The sequence below is a fragment of the Mustela nigripes genome, chromosome 4 (genome assembly GCF_022355385.1).
Source record: "Mustela nigripes isolate SB6536 chromosome 4, MUSNIG.SB6536, whole genome shotgun sequence".
NCBI lineage: Eukaryota > Metazoa > Chordata > Mammalia > Carnivora > Mustelidae > Mustela > Mustela nigripes.
Genome location: NC_081560.1, coordinates 66,562,075 through 66,581,284, shown reverse-complemented (window position 1 = coordinate 66,581,284; position 19,210 = coordinate 66,562,075). Strand labels below are relative to the sequence as shown.

At 36.8% G+C, this 19,210-nt stretch overlaps 1 long non-coding RNA gene across 3 annotated transcripts in view; it reads left to right on the top strand.

Annotated features, from left to right (window-relative positions):
• LOC132015068 (uncharacterized) overlaps nucleotides 1–19,210 on the top strand; it is a 49,266-nt gene that overhangs the window by 29,010 nt on the left and 1,046 nt on the right. For 2 of the 3 annotated variants that reach the window (XR_009403535.1, XR_009403534.1), the window contains exon 4: nucleotides 18,721–18,935. This is a non-coding gene — a long non-coding RNA (uncharacterized LOC132015068). The remainder of the gene's footprint in view (nucleotides 1–18,720; nucleotides 18,936–19,210) is intronic. The other variant, XR_009403536.1, reaches the window with a different exon arrangement.

Here is a 19,210-nt window from a genome sequence, read left to right as displayed (position 1 = left end):
GCTATGGCTGAGGTCGAAGAGGTTGCTGCCTGTGTTCTCCTCAAGGATTTTGATGGATTCCTTTCTCACATTGAGGTCCTTCATCCATTTTGAGTCTACTTTCGTGTACGGTGTAAGGAAATGGTCCAATTTCATTTTTCTGCATGTGGCTGTCTTTTTTCCATTGGACATTCTTTCCTGCTTTGTCGAAGATTAGTTGACCATAGAGTTGAGGGTCTATTTCTGGGCTCTCTATTCTATTCCATTGATCTATGTGTCTGTTTTTGTGCCAGTGCCATGCTGTCTTGATGATGACAGCTTTGTAATAGAGCATGAAGTCTGGAATTGTGATACCACCAACTTTGGCTTTCTTTTCCAATATTCCTTTGGCTATTCGAGGAAAACCTTGCTTTTTAAACATAAAATCTGTATCACACTCTAATCTAGTAATACCCCAAGGGGCTGGAAAAGTGAACACGTTGGATGTTTTTGCAGCCTTGAGTCTGACTTTTTCAAGTGTTTCTGTGTCCTACTCACTGTCAAGCTATTACATACCTCATCTTGTGGCCATCAGAACTCTTGTTTTTATACATACATGCTTTTGCCACCCAACATACATTTCATAGCCTCTCATTTGTGCTATGTGAAAGAGCCCTACACCCAAATTGTTTGGAGTTCTGTATGAATTATGAGAACTAGTTTTTGAGATTGAGGAACTCACCTGTGAATAACCACATGAGCTTGGGGTATGTGACCTTTTTCTGATATCAGAGCTTTGTGGCACCTACTTTGGCATATAAGGATTTTTTGCTTTGTTTTAAGTCTTTTCTAGATAGTGAAAATTACTACATAGAGATCTTAAATAAATAGAATGTTGCTATTATTATTCAGCAAAAATCACCTTTGTCATTTTACTCTATCTAAAGATGCTAAGTCTGTCACCGATTTGAAACTGCCAGAAATACTTTGGGGATATCTGGGGGGTGGGGCGGGATATAGGTATTAATGAGGCTGAGTCATTCACAATTCTGAATGATATATCCTAACAAGGAAAAAGAAAGCTGTCACGTAGTTCACGTAGTTCAAATAGTTTGTTCTAGTTAATTTATATAACGAACTACACATTTTCTTACCATAATAAAGAGAGCAGAATGGGGATAGCAACATTTGATGACCAAAGATATTTTATTGGAAACATTAGCTCTAATGACACAGGTTAGTTAAAGAGGATCAGGGTGTGGGGATGGCTGTGTATTGACATCACATGTCCTGGAGGCTGTGAGGAAACCATTAAAATAAGTCCCTTCCAACAGTTGACCTATTATTTATATAGTTTTCCTGAGAAGTATTTGCTCATTCTGCTTTTTGTTACCAGTTATTTTGGTTCAAACAAATCAAGGTCATCATGCAACATAAAACAAACTTGTATATTCCCGACGTGCCATGGAAGGTAGAGTGAATCCTCTTGCTAGATACAAACTAAAGTTAAAAAAAGTCTACTTTTGGGGGCACCTGGCTGGTTCAGTTGGTAGAGCATGTGACTCTTGATTTCAGGGTCATGAGTTCGAGCCTTACTTTGGGTACAGAAATTAAACAAACAAACAAAACCCCCAAGGTCTACTTTTATGTACCAATTTAAGAAAGAGCAGGATTTAAGAAAGAGACAGAAATTAATCACACTACCAATAAACTCTCTAATATATACCCAGTGGGGTGAGAGAATCTAATTACATCGGTGTCTCCAAATTTTATCAGCTTAAATACACACATTAAGAAAACTTTAAAAAAAGCTTCTTTTCTAATGAAAACAGTAAAACATGGTTATTATTAAAAACATTCACAAAAGAAAAATTTTAGAAAAAAATAAAGATATATTTATTATTTTACACCACCAAGTATTCTATCACAAAATATTGATTTCCAAAGTGAGATGCTACAATTGATGAACAGAAGAACAGAACATGTCAAATTATGTTTATTAATGTTACTGACACATTTCAGCATTTGGTTTAGTTAACTATAGATCATTAAAAGAAGTCAATTTTTAGTTAAGGCATCTGATTTGGGGTGAGGGTGGAGGAGGCTATAACAGATTCTATTTTCCAAGAATGGTTGCCATAATAGATCCCTGGTTTCAAATCCTCTCAGCTAGCCTTGCTGCTTTCTCATCAAAAAGTAAAACCTATTTCTAAATCACTTCAAAACTGACTGACTGACACCTAAATTGAATTTTATAATAAGCAATAGGGTGATAGGAAGAAAGACATTTTCTGCTCAAAGAAATTTATTTTTTTAAGATTTTATTTATTTATTTTGATTGAGAGAGAGAGATAGCACATGTGTGCACAAGTGGTAGGAGGGGCAGAAGGAAAGGACCTCAAGCAGATGTCCCGCTGAGCAGAAGCACCATTAAGGGCTCCATCTCAGGACCTTGAGATCATGATCTGAGCTGAAACCAAGAGTAGACCACTCAATTGACTGAGCCACCCAGGTGCCTCTTATAAGTTATTTTAAATTTTGCAAAACAAAAACAAAAGCAACCTCCCCCCCCACACACACACAACTTATTCCTCCTATTAAATCTCAATTAAAATTTTAGGACTTTTTGAAGCACATTTTGTTTTCAAGCTCTCCTGACAAAATGAGATCAAGTAAGTTATAAAATAACCTTATGGCACTTCAGTTTATCTTTTTTATTTTATTTTTCCCAAGTGAATTTTAGATTTTTTTGAATCTAAACATGTAACTCTTGGAAGCTTTGGAAATAAATAGCTACCTCTGGAGCAGATATTTGAAATTATTGCCTTAAAAAGAAATTTCTCAAACTCAGTTGGGTAAATATCTAAGACAAATCATCATGCCTACATAGGCATGCAATTTTGGAAGTGACTCATGGGGCACACTATTGTTGCTCACAATAAAATGTCCTACATGGGGACATCATTAAGGCATTTCTATTTCTGCTGTAGTCACAAAGGCTTGGACAGTTTTCCAGAACCAAATCATCCATTTCATAGTGAGAATTCTAGAAACTTTATCAAATACTGGACAAAGGCTAACCCAAAGTACATTCAAAGATGTTTCTTGACAGAAGTTCCTATTTCTATTTGCTGGGTCCCCTGCAGCTTAATTCTGGAAGTGGGATTGTTTATGTGATCAAAAACATCGGTATTCTTCTTAACTTCCAAAACAGAACATCCATGGGTCTTTTGATTTAGGTCATGTTATGGAAAAAGTTGGGGTTGGGTCCTTCTCAAGGGTGAACAGGCCATAAGCTATAAACATTTATCAATTCTATCATCTTAAATGTTTGGCTACTAACTAAAAATACTCGGCTAAGGAAAACCATTTTGGTACTTGTGAGCTCTATGCTTGGATTAACTTTTACTGTCAATGAGATGTATAAATTTCCACTTTGAGTGAATCATAGTTTTGACTTTTGGCAAGAATACATAGAAGAAACAGGAAGGAAGTTCTCAGTAAAGTTGACAAATAACACAACCATGGTGTGTCATTGTGCATAATACCGTAATGGAAACATAGATGGGGTCCCCCAAGGATGGGGTCCTCCTTCATTATTAGGTCTCCCATGTACTAAAAAAAGAGAGGTTAAATACTATTCCAGTTAATATAATTGGTTATCAACTAGGAAACCAAAAAGTAAACAGCCCAGTTGCTCTTTTGAAGATGAAGCAGAAATAATCCTCTAACTTAATAAACCAGGCACATTCTATTAGAACTCAGCAATCATTAAGCTCCATGCACAGGCAGTTCTAGAAATGGCACATAACAGAGACAGCGTAGGTCACAGAAGGGCCTGCATTAAAAATAGAAGAACTACACTTTTCCACTGTGACTCCGATTAATTATTAGCAAATAAAAATAAAATCACACCACAGAGTCCCACATAAACAAAAGACAGTCCATGGCTTTTCTCCAACATCAGTCTTTCTGTTTGGAAGTGGAGATCAGAAATATATACAACGAGAAGGTCCTCAGCAAGAGTATGACCAAAAAAAAAGAATTTCAAATCCTGAAATACCGCAATTAACCGAAAAAATATTGTTTCAGTTCTACTTAGCCTCAATGCCCCCAAAATGATTTTAAAAACAAAATGGAAGCTGCTTCACTTTCCTGGCTCTCCTTACCTCTTTGGTAACCAGACAATAGCTAGTGGACTTTCTTCTGATGTTTAAAAGTCAACTTGGGATAAAGTAAAGACTGCTTTAAGATAAGCTTCCCATCTCCCTGTCATCACACCGTATTAAACCTAAATCTTTTAAAACAATTTATCAGTGATTATTTGAGTAGTACAACCTATATATAGCTCTGTTTCCACCTTCCTTCCCCCCCCCCCACATGTGGTAGTGTCATATCCTTAAATATTTTAATAAAATGGGTCACTGTTTGTTCACTCTCTAGTTTTGCACGTCAGTCCAGCCAACGTCTTGCGTATACACTCTGTGTCAGATGTGCTGTGTGTGGCAGACAAATTAGGCACAGAAACTTACAAGCAAGTGAGAGAGGCAGACATACATCTTGGATAATTTTAATATAATGTGGAAAAGACTGTGAATGGGTTGTCTGAGTGCCTTGAAGAAATGTAGAAGAGACATTTGGCCTGGTCTGGCATTCAAAGAAGACTCTCTGTACTTCACAAACAAATTAAATCTTGAAGGGAGAGTAAAAGCCAACCAGGAAAGGATATTCTGAGCAGTGGTAAAAATACACGAAATTGTGGTGATGATTACTGGAACACATCATCATCTGCTAAACATGAAAATATCACTTAAATTGAGAAAGACCTGAAGGGACAGAAGATATATACAGTGTGTTTTCATCACTATATATACACTTGTCCTAATCAAACGGTATTGCCATTTAGGAACCAAATCTCAAAGTCCAGAGATGCTAGGGGACTAATTCACAGTCATTTAGCCAGACTTCAAAAAGGAATCTACTACATGACAAAACCCCACCAGTCCCTCACCTGTGAAATGGGACAGAGGGGAGGAACCTGGGGTGCTTGGTTTTCCACAAGCATGGTTGAGGGCTGGATAGTCAAAGGAAAAGAGATGGAAGAAGCAAGTACAGAGGGGGTCTTGTATGGTATGCTAAGGGATTCAAATTTTATTTAGAGCCATTATTTTTGTTTTTTTTTTTTAAAGCAGAAGAGCAAAATGGTGAGATATTTAGAGAAATCATTATCCCTTCAATGTGGAAGATTTTCATCTATTATCAAACATGTCTGTAGCACACACTCTGGTTGTGCTGGGCCCTGAACATCCTTGTGAGGCGAGGCATGCTTTTAGAGGGAGTTAGACTAGTGCTAAGAAGATCCTTCGGAACTACAGTCAATGATACTGTAACAGTGTCCTGTGGTAACAGCTGGTATCTATCTTTGAGGTCAGGACAGCATAACACAGAGAGAACACCTGATTTTAATAGAACATTGTGTATCAGCTATATTCAAATAAAAATATTTAATTAAATCAAGGTAAAAAATGAAAACAAGCAGAAGAAACAAAAGAAGTCAGGTTTGAAGACTGCAACATTTTTGCAGCTTCAATCTGAAAAAGCTGCATGATTTTCTCCAGCAGCTGGTTCATCTTCCTACATTCGGGAATTGAGAAGGTAAATAATGGGTTAGATCCAGGTTTAGTTCTATTAGGTCAGATGATGGAAAAAGAGGAAGATAAGACAAAGTTTTTTTGAGGGTGCAGGTGGGTGGTGGATAAGGTATTAAACTATGAGCTTAGATCTGACTGGGTTGGTAAGGGCAGGAGATTGATTAGAAGGAGATCAAAGGATGAAAGGACTAGAAAACAGCTGGAAGTCAAAGTAGGTGAGATAGGAACATAGGTATGAGCGCATTGGAAAGACAGAAGCTGACTACAGTGTTATCCTGGAGTTAAAGATTGTTGAAACAGAGAAAGGTTGGTATTGACCCATTTCAGGATATGTTCGTGGGTGTGGGAACTAAAGAAGACTGGAAAGAAAGAAAAGGAACTGTGAGATGTCCGGCAAATGTTGACCATATTTGTGTAGGGAAGAGACTCAATCTTGAAAGTCTCATTTCACAAACAGAAGAAAGTACTTCCCAGAATATATCTATATTCATTCATTCCTTTTCTCTATTTCTCCCTTCTCTCCTCACCCATTTCTCTTTTCCCCATCTCCACTTCTTCCTATCACTATATTAGTACTGAAATATATAACTCTGGTCACCAGTAATAAAGTCAGTTATTTTGTCAACAAGCCACTAAGTAATTATTCAAGGACTTGGAAAGTACCCAAATAGTACCAAGTAGTTTGAGAGAAAGAAGAAATAAAACAGGTTCTCTCTTCCCTCAAGGAGATAGCACTGTAGCTAGGCTGTTACATCGCATATACATCTAACAAATCCTGGATAGGAATAAATTTTGTATAAAACAAAGCACTCTGTGAGAAAGAGAGACCATAATGACATTTGTAACAGTTATGTGTGGTTTCACTGAGAGGAGGGTGATTTCAGTTTGGGATTTGAATTTAAGGAGTGAAGCAGCAAGGAAAGGAGACTAAGATATCCAACATATTTAATTTTTTTCTTTTGCTCCCAACATTTCCCTTTATTACAGTGTCCTTTCTCTCTACTGAAAGGTTATTATAATCATGGAAGGCTCTCCATCTGACCACAGTCATAGCATTAGGGTCTATTATTCCCGTGTTCCTTTCAGCCATAACCAGAAAGAAACAAGCTTTTATGTGGTTACTTGAGGTAGAAAGTCAACTTAGTAAATTCAAACAGTACAAATTACTGCTTATGTAGCTTTTAAATATTAACTCTAGGGTTGCCCAGGTGGCTCAGTTGGTTAAGCATATTCATTTCAGCTCAGGTCATGATCTCAGTGTGGTGAGATCAAGCCCCACATTGGGCTCTGCACTGGGAGTAGAGCCTACTTAGGATTCTCTCTCCTTCTTCTCCCTCTGCCCCTCCCCACTGGTGTTCTCTCTAAAAAAAACAAAACAAAAATGAAAAACTATACTTTATATATATATATATATATATCAACTTTAAATTGTTTGGCATGAAATGCCAACATTCATACAGATTTTATAGTCCCTCAGGTTTTCCATGAAAGTCATACATATCATGTTATTGACCTACAGTAGATTTTTTTTTCTGTTAGTACAAATATAAAAACTATTGAATGGACTCTCATTATTTGAGGGATATTAAAAAGCGTAATTTCTAATCTCATTACTTGCTATTAAAACTCTCCTAATTTTATGCTTTCTCTGAAAGACTGCTCTTGAAGAATTGCCTTTGAGAAACACAGAATATATATTAGCCCATCTTTGTAATGAAGCAACTTATTCTTCATTACAAAGAATTTTGGGGTTAGGATTTGTTCTAGGAAAAGACAAAGTATTCAGATACATGGCCAGGTGTATTGTTCTTTCCATCCGGTAAATTATGACAGATCAGCATGCACATTAAAAATAAGACAAAATTATGCTAACAAGCCAAATACATAAGCTTTTTAATTTTCTCACAAATACTGCCTGAAATGAAAAGTTTTCAAGATCTGTTAGGAAAATAATATATGGGTTAAATTTTACTAGATGGCAGGATTTTAAGGGCAAAGACATTGTCTTATTTATCTTTTTATTCTTACTACCTGGCTTAAAGTAGGTATTCAATAAATGACAAATAGAATGAATAATTTTCTAGTTTCTACTTCTATTTCATCCTTCTATTTCCCAAAGTGATATTGCACAACACTAATTCAAAGAAATTTTAAGTGTTAGAAGAAAATACTATTAGGGGTGTTCAATTTTTATAATGCTGGATTTTTTAAAAAGTGATACATTATTTTTTACCATTCAATTTCTTAAATCCATAAGCTGCAAGAAGGAAGCAAATAATAAAATTTCTCAAATTTGGCTACAGGACATTATTTCCCCTCACAGGGTAATTACTATGGGCAAATGGTACAATGTCTTTGGCTGAATTTCCCCAGAAGATCCCAAGACAAGTTTATTACAAACCAGTTTATTTGAGAGATGATTCCAGAATACAGCAGTGGAGGATTAGAGTGGGTTGGGGAAGGGAAGGGAACCAGTGAAAAGTAAATTACCAAGTGGGTTTTCCACCTGGGAAATTGGGTTGAATCCTGGTAGTGAACTCTAGAAAGCTATATATGTCATACCTCAGTTATGCCAACTGTGGAGCTAGGGTTATTTATCCACCAGTTCCCAATAGTCATTGGTTGAAGACCTCTTCTGGAGGATTTTGACTGCCCCAGAACTTCTGGTCTTCCCTGCCTATGGGCTGAGCTCGTACCAAAGGTCTGAGAACCCTTCAGGCCAGAGTTGTTCATGCTTACATGAGAAGCCAAAAGGTCAGCATGCATAGGGGAAGTACGCAGGACACATCAGGGTTCTGACAGCATCTGCTGCAGGCAAACTCTTAGACGACATTATTTATGAGCCCTACTGAAATCACACAATATTCACATAAAAAGGTACTGATTGCCTATCAACTCTCTACTTCTTAAGGGAGTGAAGAGTATAGTTAAAATCTAAAATAAACTTTAGAATTGACATATACAATAATTTTAAATTCTTCCTACTTAACACTTCTCTCCTTTTAAAGAATATCACAAATTAACACCATACACATATTTAAGTTTCATTATTTTTTATCTGTTTAACCAACACCCCAATGAAGAAATTAACATGGCAAATATTAAAGAGATAAAAGATAAATAAACAAGATTAACTGATGATATTCTTTTCTTTTACTATTTTTCTCTGTTTTAGAATTAAGGTTCTAGCCTTGTAAAATGATTTGGTGAGTCACCTCAATCTTGCTATTCCTTGTTTTTTGCAGAAGAGAGGAATTATCAATTCCTATATAAGTATAGCCTATATTAGTTCATAACCTATAAAACTTTCTAAATCGCTATTTGCTTTGGCAAGATATATATTCAACTCTTCATTTAATTTATTTAATGATTATAGATCTAATCTGATTCACTTCTTTTAGGGTCAGTTTTGTTCAGGCAGATTTCGCTCAAAAGAAGATCATTTTGTCTAAGTTTTCAAATGTATTTGCATAAAGTTTTCCATTGTATTCTTTTGTTATTTTCCATTCGTAGCTGTATTTGACTTTTTACCTTTTTCATTTCTAATAATGTTTATTAGAATCTTCTTTAGTCTTAACTTTCCCAGTTTGGATCATTATTTATTCTTCCGAAGATCTAACATTTTGTTACGTTATTTCTTGGCTTTATGTTGTTCTCAGTTGTCTTTTTGTTGTCATTGTCTTATTAAATCTTAGTTTTTGTTTTAATTTTTTCAGACCTTAATATAATTACATTAACCTTTGCTAGTAATTGCGTACTTGGTTTATCCTTTCTCATTCTCCAAAAACAAAAACGAAAAAACTCCTTGATCTTCTATTTTGGGATTTTTCTATGTTTTTGTTTGATTCCGCTTTATCATGATTTGCCTTTTTGTTTATTTTCATTTCCAAATTTCTTCTAGATTGATCAAGTCTTTATCCCATCCCTCTCTACTGGTTAATGTTATAGATTCAATGTTTTCTTTTAGTAAATATTCTTAAAATTCCTCATGTAAAATTGCTTAGAGTCTAAATTTTATCAACATCTTTACTCTCAATCAAAAGCATTTGAGGGCCTTGGAGCTTTAATTTAGATCGTTTCCTTGTCTGCAGTATTATTATTGTTCAATATTTTGTTCTACCCTGTTTTGACATTTCAATCATTAGTCATTATTGTTATTGCTAATTTACTCAATCAGTGCTTATTTTACTTACATAGATATCGATTTATGTTAATATTCTTTCTTGCATTTTAATCCTTCCTTTAGAGATTTTATTTCCATTTTCTTCTTTAGTTTTGCCATTAGTAAGAGTATGCAACTGATACAAGCTTCTTTTTTGTTTTGTCCGTATTCCTTAATATTTTAGTTTGACATTTTATATAGAATTTTAGATTAACATTTATTAATCTTTCAACAAATATTTGAAAGAATATTCAATGGGAAAAGACCATCTTTTCAAAAAATGGTGCTGGGAAAACTGGACAGCAACATGTCAACAAAAGAAACCAAACCACTTTCTTATACCATTCACCAAAATAAATTCAAAATGGTCTAAAAACCTAAACGTGAGACCCAAAAGCATAAAAATGCTAGAGGCAAACACAGGTAGTAACCTCTTCCACATTGCCATAGCAACTTCTTTCCAGGTTTGTCTCCTAAGGCAAACGAAACAGAAGCAAAAATAAACTGGGTGCCTGGGTGGCTCCGTGGGTTAAACCTCTGCCTTAGGCTCAGGTCATGATCTCAGGGTCCTGGGATCGAGTCCCACATCGGGCTCTCTGCTCAGCAGGGAGCCTGCTTCCCTCTCTCTCTCTCTGCCTGCCTCTCTGTCTACTTGTGATCTCTCTCTGTAAAATAAATAAATAAAATCTTAAAAAAAAAAAAACTACTGGTAGTCAATTATCATATGGTTTCACTTACTTGTGGAGCATAAGGAATAACATGGAGGACACTGGGAGACGGAGAGGAGAATGGCCATGAAGGGAAGAAGCAGAACTTAATGTGGACAGCTGACTCCAAATATGTGAATTCAGTTTCCACATGTTAACTCATCAACTCCCAATGATATCAGTGCAGAAATAGGACTGCTGAAGAACAGAGAATCACCAATATTACTGTAAACCAAATTTAAATGTTCAACCTTTTAGTACCTGAATGACTTTGTTAAAGAGAAGTGCTCAACAGTATTTTGAAGAGACTCTATTGCACCCCTCACCCTGAGCTAATTGTAATGCCAGAAATTCTAATTCTATTCAACAATCTCTTGCATAACCTTTGATGTGGGGAATATCTAGGCCATGTTTCATTATTATGTGCCCATTTGTCCCCCCAAAACTAGAGAATTCTAGGCATAGGTTGTATTTCATCTTTCAAGATTATACACATTTATAATAATTATAATATCTATAGACATTTTCCTGCTCTTACATCAGTTGAAAACTGATGAGCAAGTGGAGAGAACTGCAAACAGCAGGAGCAAATGTTACTGAATGACCTACAAACAGCTGTAGCAGAATGTAGAGAGGAGAAAAGAGTCTCATTTGTAATGTCTGAAATTGAGTTTTCTCTTTAAGGGACAAAGCAATTTAATTCTGAAAAAATATTGAAATTTTATGATGTCAGAAAAAAACCCTCTGTTTTAACAGGTTCATTGAATTTTATTTCCTCATTTTTTTTGTACTCACTTTTCCATTTGTGGGTGGAATTTATTATGGTTACCAGTTTTATACTGAATGAGACAAAATCTCTAAGATTTATTTCAATAAAATTTTGAATTCCTTATCATTTACACTAAAATCTATATACTTTTTCTATGAAAGCCATGCTTTATTGTTTAAATCCTTAGTCTTCCCTCCTTCCTCAACCTGGGGTACTGTTACTTTAGTTTCTGAAATAAAACCAATGAACCCATAAACATAGGCTGTGGGTAATGTGGATACCCCATGCAAATAATAAAATAAGAGTTCAAATTTGCTTTTGAGCTTCTTTAGTGACTAAAAATAAATAAACAAACAAACTAACTGGGACTTCATCAAAATAAAAAGCTTCTGCACAATGAAGGAAACAACCAACAAAACTAAAAGGCAACCTACTGAATGGGAGAAGATAGTCACAAATGACATATCTGATAAGGGGTTGGTATCCAAAATACATCAAGAACTTATGAAACTCAACACTCTAAAAACAAATAATCCAAATAAAAAATGGGTAGAAGACATGAATGAACATTTCTCCAAAGAACACATACAATGACCAACAAACACATGAAAATATGTTCATCATCACTGATCATCATGGAAATGCACATCAAAACTATAATGAGACATCATCTCATACCTGTCAGAGTGGCTAAAATCAACAACACAAGAAATGACAGGTGTTGGTGAAGATATGGAGAAAGAAGAACCCTTGTACACTGTTGGTGGGAATGCAAGCTGGTGCAACCTCTCTGGAAAACAGCATGGAGGTTCCTCAAAATGTTGAAAATAGAACTGCCCTATGACCCAGCAATTGCACTACTGGGTATTTACCCTAAAGATACAAACGTAGTGATCCAAAGGGGCACGTGCACCCGAATGTTTATAGCAGCAATGTCCACAATAGCCAAACTATGGAAAGAACCTAGATGTCCATCAACAGATGAATGGATCAAGAAGTTGTGGTATATATACACAATGGAATACTATGCAGCCATCAAAAGAAATGAAATCTTGCCATTTGCGACAACATGGATGGAGCTAGAGCGTATCATGCTTAGCGAAATAAGTCAAGCGGAGAAAGACAACTATCATATGATCTCCCTGATATGAGGAAGTGGTGATGCAACATGGGGGCTTAAGTGGGTAGGAGAAGAATAAATGAAACAAGATGGGATTGGGAGGGAGACAAACCATAAGTGACTCTTAATCTCACAAAACAAACTGAGGGTTGCTGCGGGGAGGGGGTTTGGGAGAAGAGGGTGGGATTATGGACATTGGGGAGGGTATGTGCTTTGGTGAGTGCTGTGAAGTGTGTAAACCTGGTGATTCACAGACCTGTACCCCTGGGGATAAAAATATATGTTTATAAAAAATAAAAAATTATATTAAAAAAAAAAAGAATAACTACAAAGCAATAAGTAAAAATGTAATAAGCAACCCCAGACAAAATGAGCAAAGATTATGAACCAGCAATTCACAGAAGATCAAACCAAATGACCAATAAATGTGTTGGTGACAATTCTTCCCTCCCCTGCAGTAGTTATGTGCCTATGCCATAGTCTCACAAGGGAGGAGTATTCCCCACTCGTTTTGGATGTCAGATTCAGCTAAGGGCTTTGCTTTGGTGAAAGGGACATAAGCAGAGTGTCCCAAGAAAAACCTGAAATGCTTTGACTAATGGATTTTGCACTCCAGTGCTCCTGACTTTGGTGCAAGAAGAGAATCACTAGCTGGCTCACTGGCCCAAGGAGGATAAGAGACACATGGAACAAATGTGGAGCCACAGACCTAGTCCTGAAGCAGAGCCGTACCAGGTGGCCTGCAGACCCACAGAAATAAATGACTGCCTCTGAGTTCTGGCTTGGTTGGTTGCCCTATATTGTTTCAGCAATAGTCAATGGATAAATATCTATCTATATCTATATCTACCTACCTATATGTAGAGAGAGAGAGAGAGAGAGAGGGAGAGAGATAATCAACTTTACAGTTAATATGGGAAATACAGATGAAAGAAACCCATGAAGAACCATGATCTAGCCATCAGATTAGCATTACGTAACACTGCTGTTAGAATTATGTAACACCGCTGTACAGCGCTGTGGAGAGTCATTTGACAATACTGCGTAATGTTGAAACATTACAACTTCTAAATATAGAATCAACAAATCTATGCATTTGTGCATGAGAAGACACATACCAAAAACATTTATTACTAAAGCATGGCTTATGATAGTCCTTTTTCTAAAATCTAAATATACCTCAAAAGGAGAACATTGCAATATATTTTACCATATGAATAAACCATAGCTATGTACTTCAGCATTAAGAAAATCTCAAAAACAGTGATGTGAAATGTGTAAACCTGGCGATTCACAGACCTGTACCCCTGGGAATAAAAATACATTATATGTTTATAAAAAAAATTTAAAAATTAATAACTATAAAAAAGAAAATCTCAAAAACAATGGTAGGCAATAAAAAGCTTCAGAAGAATATAAAAAGTAAGATACTACTTAGATACTGTTCTAACCCATGTCAAACAACCATATACTATAAAGAGAAGTAGTATCTATGCATCTTCTCATAACAATAGCAAATTTAGAAGTCAGTATGAGAAATATTATAGTATAAATTATACAAGGGGCTTTATTGAATCTGGCTGTTTCTTCAAAAAAAATAAAGGAAGTCTAACAAAAAGGGTAAGATTTGACAAAACTGGGTGGATACATAAGTGTGGGTCAGGTTATTCTCTGGGCTTTTCACTGTGGCTTAACATTTCATAATTTAAAAGAAAGAGCTTTGAATTACGAGGTAAAAATCTTTTCTCTGACACCAGCTCTGCCATTAACAGCCTACATGACCCCTGGCAAAATGTAAAGCCTTCCTGGACATTTGTTTTCTCATCTGCAAAATAAATGTGTTGAACTAAGAGACCTTTAAATTTCCTTGCACCATTAAAATTGCAGATTACATTAATTTTTCAAACCTTGAATTAACTGCCTATTTTGATCCATTACTCTGGGCAGAATTCACAATAACTATTTGGACATGCAAAACCATCAATAGAGTCCTGTGACCTCAGAGAATTAGCTCGGTTTAAGGAATACAGGCTGAACTGTGGGAGGAACAGGGCCTCATTCCAAGATTGTGAAGTCTCTGAAAGTAAGAACGTTCTAAAAGGTCTTCATGAAGGTCTTCGTGACTAGGAAACTGTTCACGTTGCTCTAAAAGTTAAAGAACAACAAAAATAAAGCAAACAAAAAAGTTATCCTACAGAAAAGAATGAGAGCAATATCCTTATGAATGTTTTATGGAAAGCTGTATATATCCTTAACAGGACACAACCCACGGCCCAATCTTCTACTCCACCGTGACACAATTGATGGACAACTGTGATAATTCAAAAAATGTGACAGGCGGGGGTTGGCAAAGTACAGAGCTAAATTGATGTCATTTTTCTACTGTAGAAACAGAAAAGTTTCACTCCTGATAAACAGGACTAAACTGAAGTTTCCTAATAGATTTGTGAATTCAGTAGCAACAAAGTACCATTCTTTCTTGCCTCTAGGTGCATTCTGTGTTCTTAACTCTTTGGTTTCAAATTATTGGGAGAAAACAGAGTTCTTTGGCTACTGAATATATTATGCCTAACAGTTTCCATATACAGTATATTAACAACAAAGCTATTTCAATGAACATCTTGGCTTTCTAACCTTCTGAAATACAGCACTGCCATTCCAAAATGTGTATTATGCTTTAAATTTCCTGCAAATTTGGCTATGAAGCCAAGGAGACTGGATTTTGGGGGATTAACTTTCAGTGGTTTCCTGAAGACAACTATCTGCAAACACCTAACCATGGGCACCTGATGAAAATAGCATCGCATGCGGTAGCCATGTAATAAAATGTTCTCATGGTTAATAAATACATTTAATAAGAGATGCCAGACTTAAATTGTTATTATTCAAAAAGGGCATCATTTACACTCATCTTGGCCACAGTAACTGAAAAATCTTGAAGGTATTTGATCATTGGTCCCCTCCCTGTGCCTTTAAGAGTTGAAGCTCCTTCTGCTTTAAGAGCTCTGACCCATTAAGATCAACCAAGAGCTTTACTTACGAGAGGAACACTGTGTGGTGAGGACACTGTGCTCTTCCCTTCACAGCAGCACCATCCTATTCCAGAAAGCATTTCCGTGGTGAGCAATGCAAATACATAGGATCCTACAGCACCTGACGAGAATGGGAAGGGAGGGAACAGAATAAACAGCTGATGCGCCCCATTCCCTCCATTTGGTAACAATCATTTATCATGGTGCAATAGCACTCTGTCTCTCAAAGCTTTTTGAAACTTCCCATCCTCTGTCACATGCCCTCTCACCGTGGAGCACTGAAGACCTTCAAACCACAGTCATGGAACTGACCTCTCTCATGCCCAGGTTTGTTTTTAACAAGGGAATGCCTTCGGTCCATATTTGTCACCAGAACATTTATCCTCTTCTAACATGTAAGTGCTCACTAAGTATCTGAATTGTGTTACAGAAGAGATGAAGTTAATAGTTATGAAAGATAAAGCAGTAAACCTTTCCTCCTGTTGCCACCTACCCCTCTCAGCAGACCCCAAACCTCCACTCCCTCCAACGACTATTACACTTCCTGAAGAAGGAAGACACAACTCAACAAAGAGACTTCTACTCTGTCTGTTGGAAGTGTATATAAGAACCTCATGAGAGAGACCAAAGATAGAAATACAAGCCTAGGAGTGATCTACCTGGGGATCATCACTGAAGTTCTAAGAGAAGAAAACCATTCCTTTCATTTGGCTTCCATAAAGGATTATATCCAGGGCTGTGCTGATTCACGAGACTCAAGGATGCTTCAGTTAGCGTCTCATGTTCAGGTCAGGGCATATTCTATCAAAACAAAAACCAGAACATGTGACTGGTGCCTGCCTTCGAATGGATCCTAGTGCATTGCTAAATTTCTTCCACCAAGTGTATGTCAGAAATAAAAGCTAAGGGACACCTGGACATCAGTTAAGCATCTGCCTTCAGTTCAGGTCACGATCCCAGGGTCCTAGGATAGGGTCTGGCATTGGGCTCTCTACTAAGCAGGGAGCCTGCTTCTCCCCCTGCCCGCTTCTCCCCATGCTTGTGCTTGCATATGCTTTCTCTCTGGTAAATAAATAAATAAATAAATAAAATCTTAAAAAAAGAAAAGAAAAGAAATAAAAAGCTAAACCCATTTTACAGACTTGGGCCGAGAGAGTGCACTTCCGTGCTAGAGTACGACTAGAAGAAGTATCAGCCTGTTTTGGCTCAATGTGGGGCAGAGAGTCATGTGCCTGCTGCCTGATTCACTCAGTGGTGGTTGACTTAGTGCCTTATGTACAGAAGATGCCAAAAAGAATGATGGATCTGAAGTATACTTGGTCTTCAGAGTCATCTCATGAATTTTAAAAGTGCATTTCAATGGTAAATAAGATAAATTATCTTCAGAGTTTTATTCTCAAACACTGTCAATATAGGACAGACAAACAACAATGCTAGAATGTGTTAGAAAGAGGTCTTTTATAACAAACATAGTCTTTTTTTCCATACAACTTGAAAGTTTGATTGCTTGACCTAAAAAAGGTTGTTTGGGTAAATAATAATTCTGCTATATTGGGTTTTTAAAAAGAACATTCTAATTCTCTTAAACCCTCATCAGAAATGTATCTCTCAAGGGCACCTGGTGGCTCAGTGGGTTAAGCCTCTGCCTTCGGCTCAGGTCATGATCTAAGGGTCCTGGGATCTAGCCTCAGATCTGGCTCTCTGCTCAGTGGGGAGCCTGCTTCTCGCTCTCTCTGCCTGCTGCTCTGCCTGCTTGTGATTCTACCTCTCTCTCTGTCAGATAAATAAAATAAAATCTTAAAAAAAAAAAAGAAAGAAATGTATCTCTCTGCCCAATAGGTCACATTGTATTTATCCATGTGAAATATTCATCACAATATTGGATCTGAGAACATAAATATTAATGAAGTAATACAGAAACAATTTTATTGATTTAAAGTTATCTTCCCTTCTGAGGATATATTTAGGACTATCATTATGCCTCTTTAAATGACTACTATCATAACTGACACCACAAAGCAGAATTCTAAATTTTGAAATCATGTCTATACCCAAAGCAACTGACTGTGAATGAAGTTGTCAGCGTCTGACTTAGAGTAAGTACATTTGTGGCCTTGTTTTGTCACTCCATTAGACTTTACGTTATTTTTAACACTTCCCTATTGCCTCCTGCTATACAAAGGCAGCTATCTCCCAAATGTGTTCAGCTTCACAGTTATGTTGTACTTTTGTCTAAGAAAAAAAAAAGAGATGCAAATAAAACATAGGGAAAGAAATCCTGATTTTGTATATAATATTTATATAATCAGTTAGAAATGAAAATAAATATGAATTATAAAAAACTAAATACAAGCACACAACTTAGTCTTATCAACAAGCATAGTGATTGGAGTAAGTTATCTAAGTTACCTGTAAAACAAAGACAATCCACGAAAAATCACTGTATTCTTAGTTGTTAAAAAAAAAAAAAAGGCAAAAAAAAAAAAAAAGCAAAAACAAAAACAAAAGCCAACTCCATCTAGTTGAAGCAGAAAAGAAAAAAAATAGTTTTATTTTTTAAGTGACTACATGAACTATAAGAAAACCAGAACAACCACCACAGAGGCCCTCTAGTCAGAGGCAGGGCCCCGCGTCAGACTGGAGAGCAGCCCGGGCCCCACGGCCATTCCCACTGCTCTGCAGCACCATGCTTGCACTCACATCAGAATCGCTCGCTGGGCACAGGAAGCGATCATTGGAGACTCTGTCACTGCTACCTCTGAGAAACCGGGTATATATCCTATCATCCAAACCAGGAAGGATATTGTCGGATCTCTTCTTCTACACAGCTAGCTTCAAAGACCGGCAGGAGTGCACCCCACTGGCCACCCCTGGGACACCTATCTGTACCTGGCTATGGTGAAGTGGGAGAAATCAGTTTCTGCTTTCCACAAGGAGAGGCCTGCTCATTGAGTTGCAATGACCCTAACTTAAAAAGGATGTAAAGAAAAAAAGACAGAGAAGGTGGTGTCTCAACTGTCTCATACATTCCTCCTCCTTGTATAGAAACTTTCAAGCAATTCAGCTCTAAGTCAGGATCTCTGGGATAAGTTTATTCCTCCTTTACTTTACAGTCTCATAGCAAATAAGATATAAACTGTGGATTACAAAAATTTCCATCTCCATAACTCTCTATACAATTACAGGGCACCAGAGGAAAGCATGTATCCTTAAATACATATATTTTATACATCAGTCCATTTTTTTCTCTGAGTCCCAAAACTATAGGTGATACTTATGATTTTTCTTTTACAATGTACATTGCACATTTTTGTTCCTAAGCCAGTAACACAACTTGCTGTTGCCTTCATCTGAGGTCACGAAACCGTCCCCGAGGGATCTGAGTCCTGCCTGAATGAAGCTATGCCAGCCAGCCGTCACCAGTTACCACTGTGCATGGGAGGACTTCAATGCACACCTCAGGATGTTTGGTTATACCCATTCTCTGTCCTTTCCCCTCTGCCTTCAGTGATTAATGGCAACCCTATTGCCCTCAGGTAATCCAAACCAATTAGCCCTGCTATAATATAATGTATAGTTTGTCTATTAGCACACTAGCAGGAAAGATAAGTGTTGTGTTGGTTTTTTCCAAGTAAAGAAACCACAGCTGAAGCTGCAGCTTCAATGAGCATCATTATCTAATTAAGTGTATAATAATCTACTCACATTCTTAAAATTCACTAGTCCTCTGCTAGGCCCAATAGGTGAATTGAATGGCAATATGATGGAATAATTGCTTGGTCAGCTGCAAGTTATCAATGAGGGCACTCAT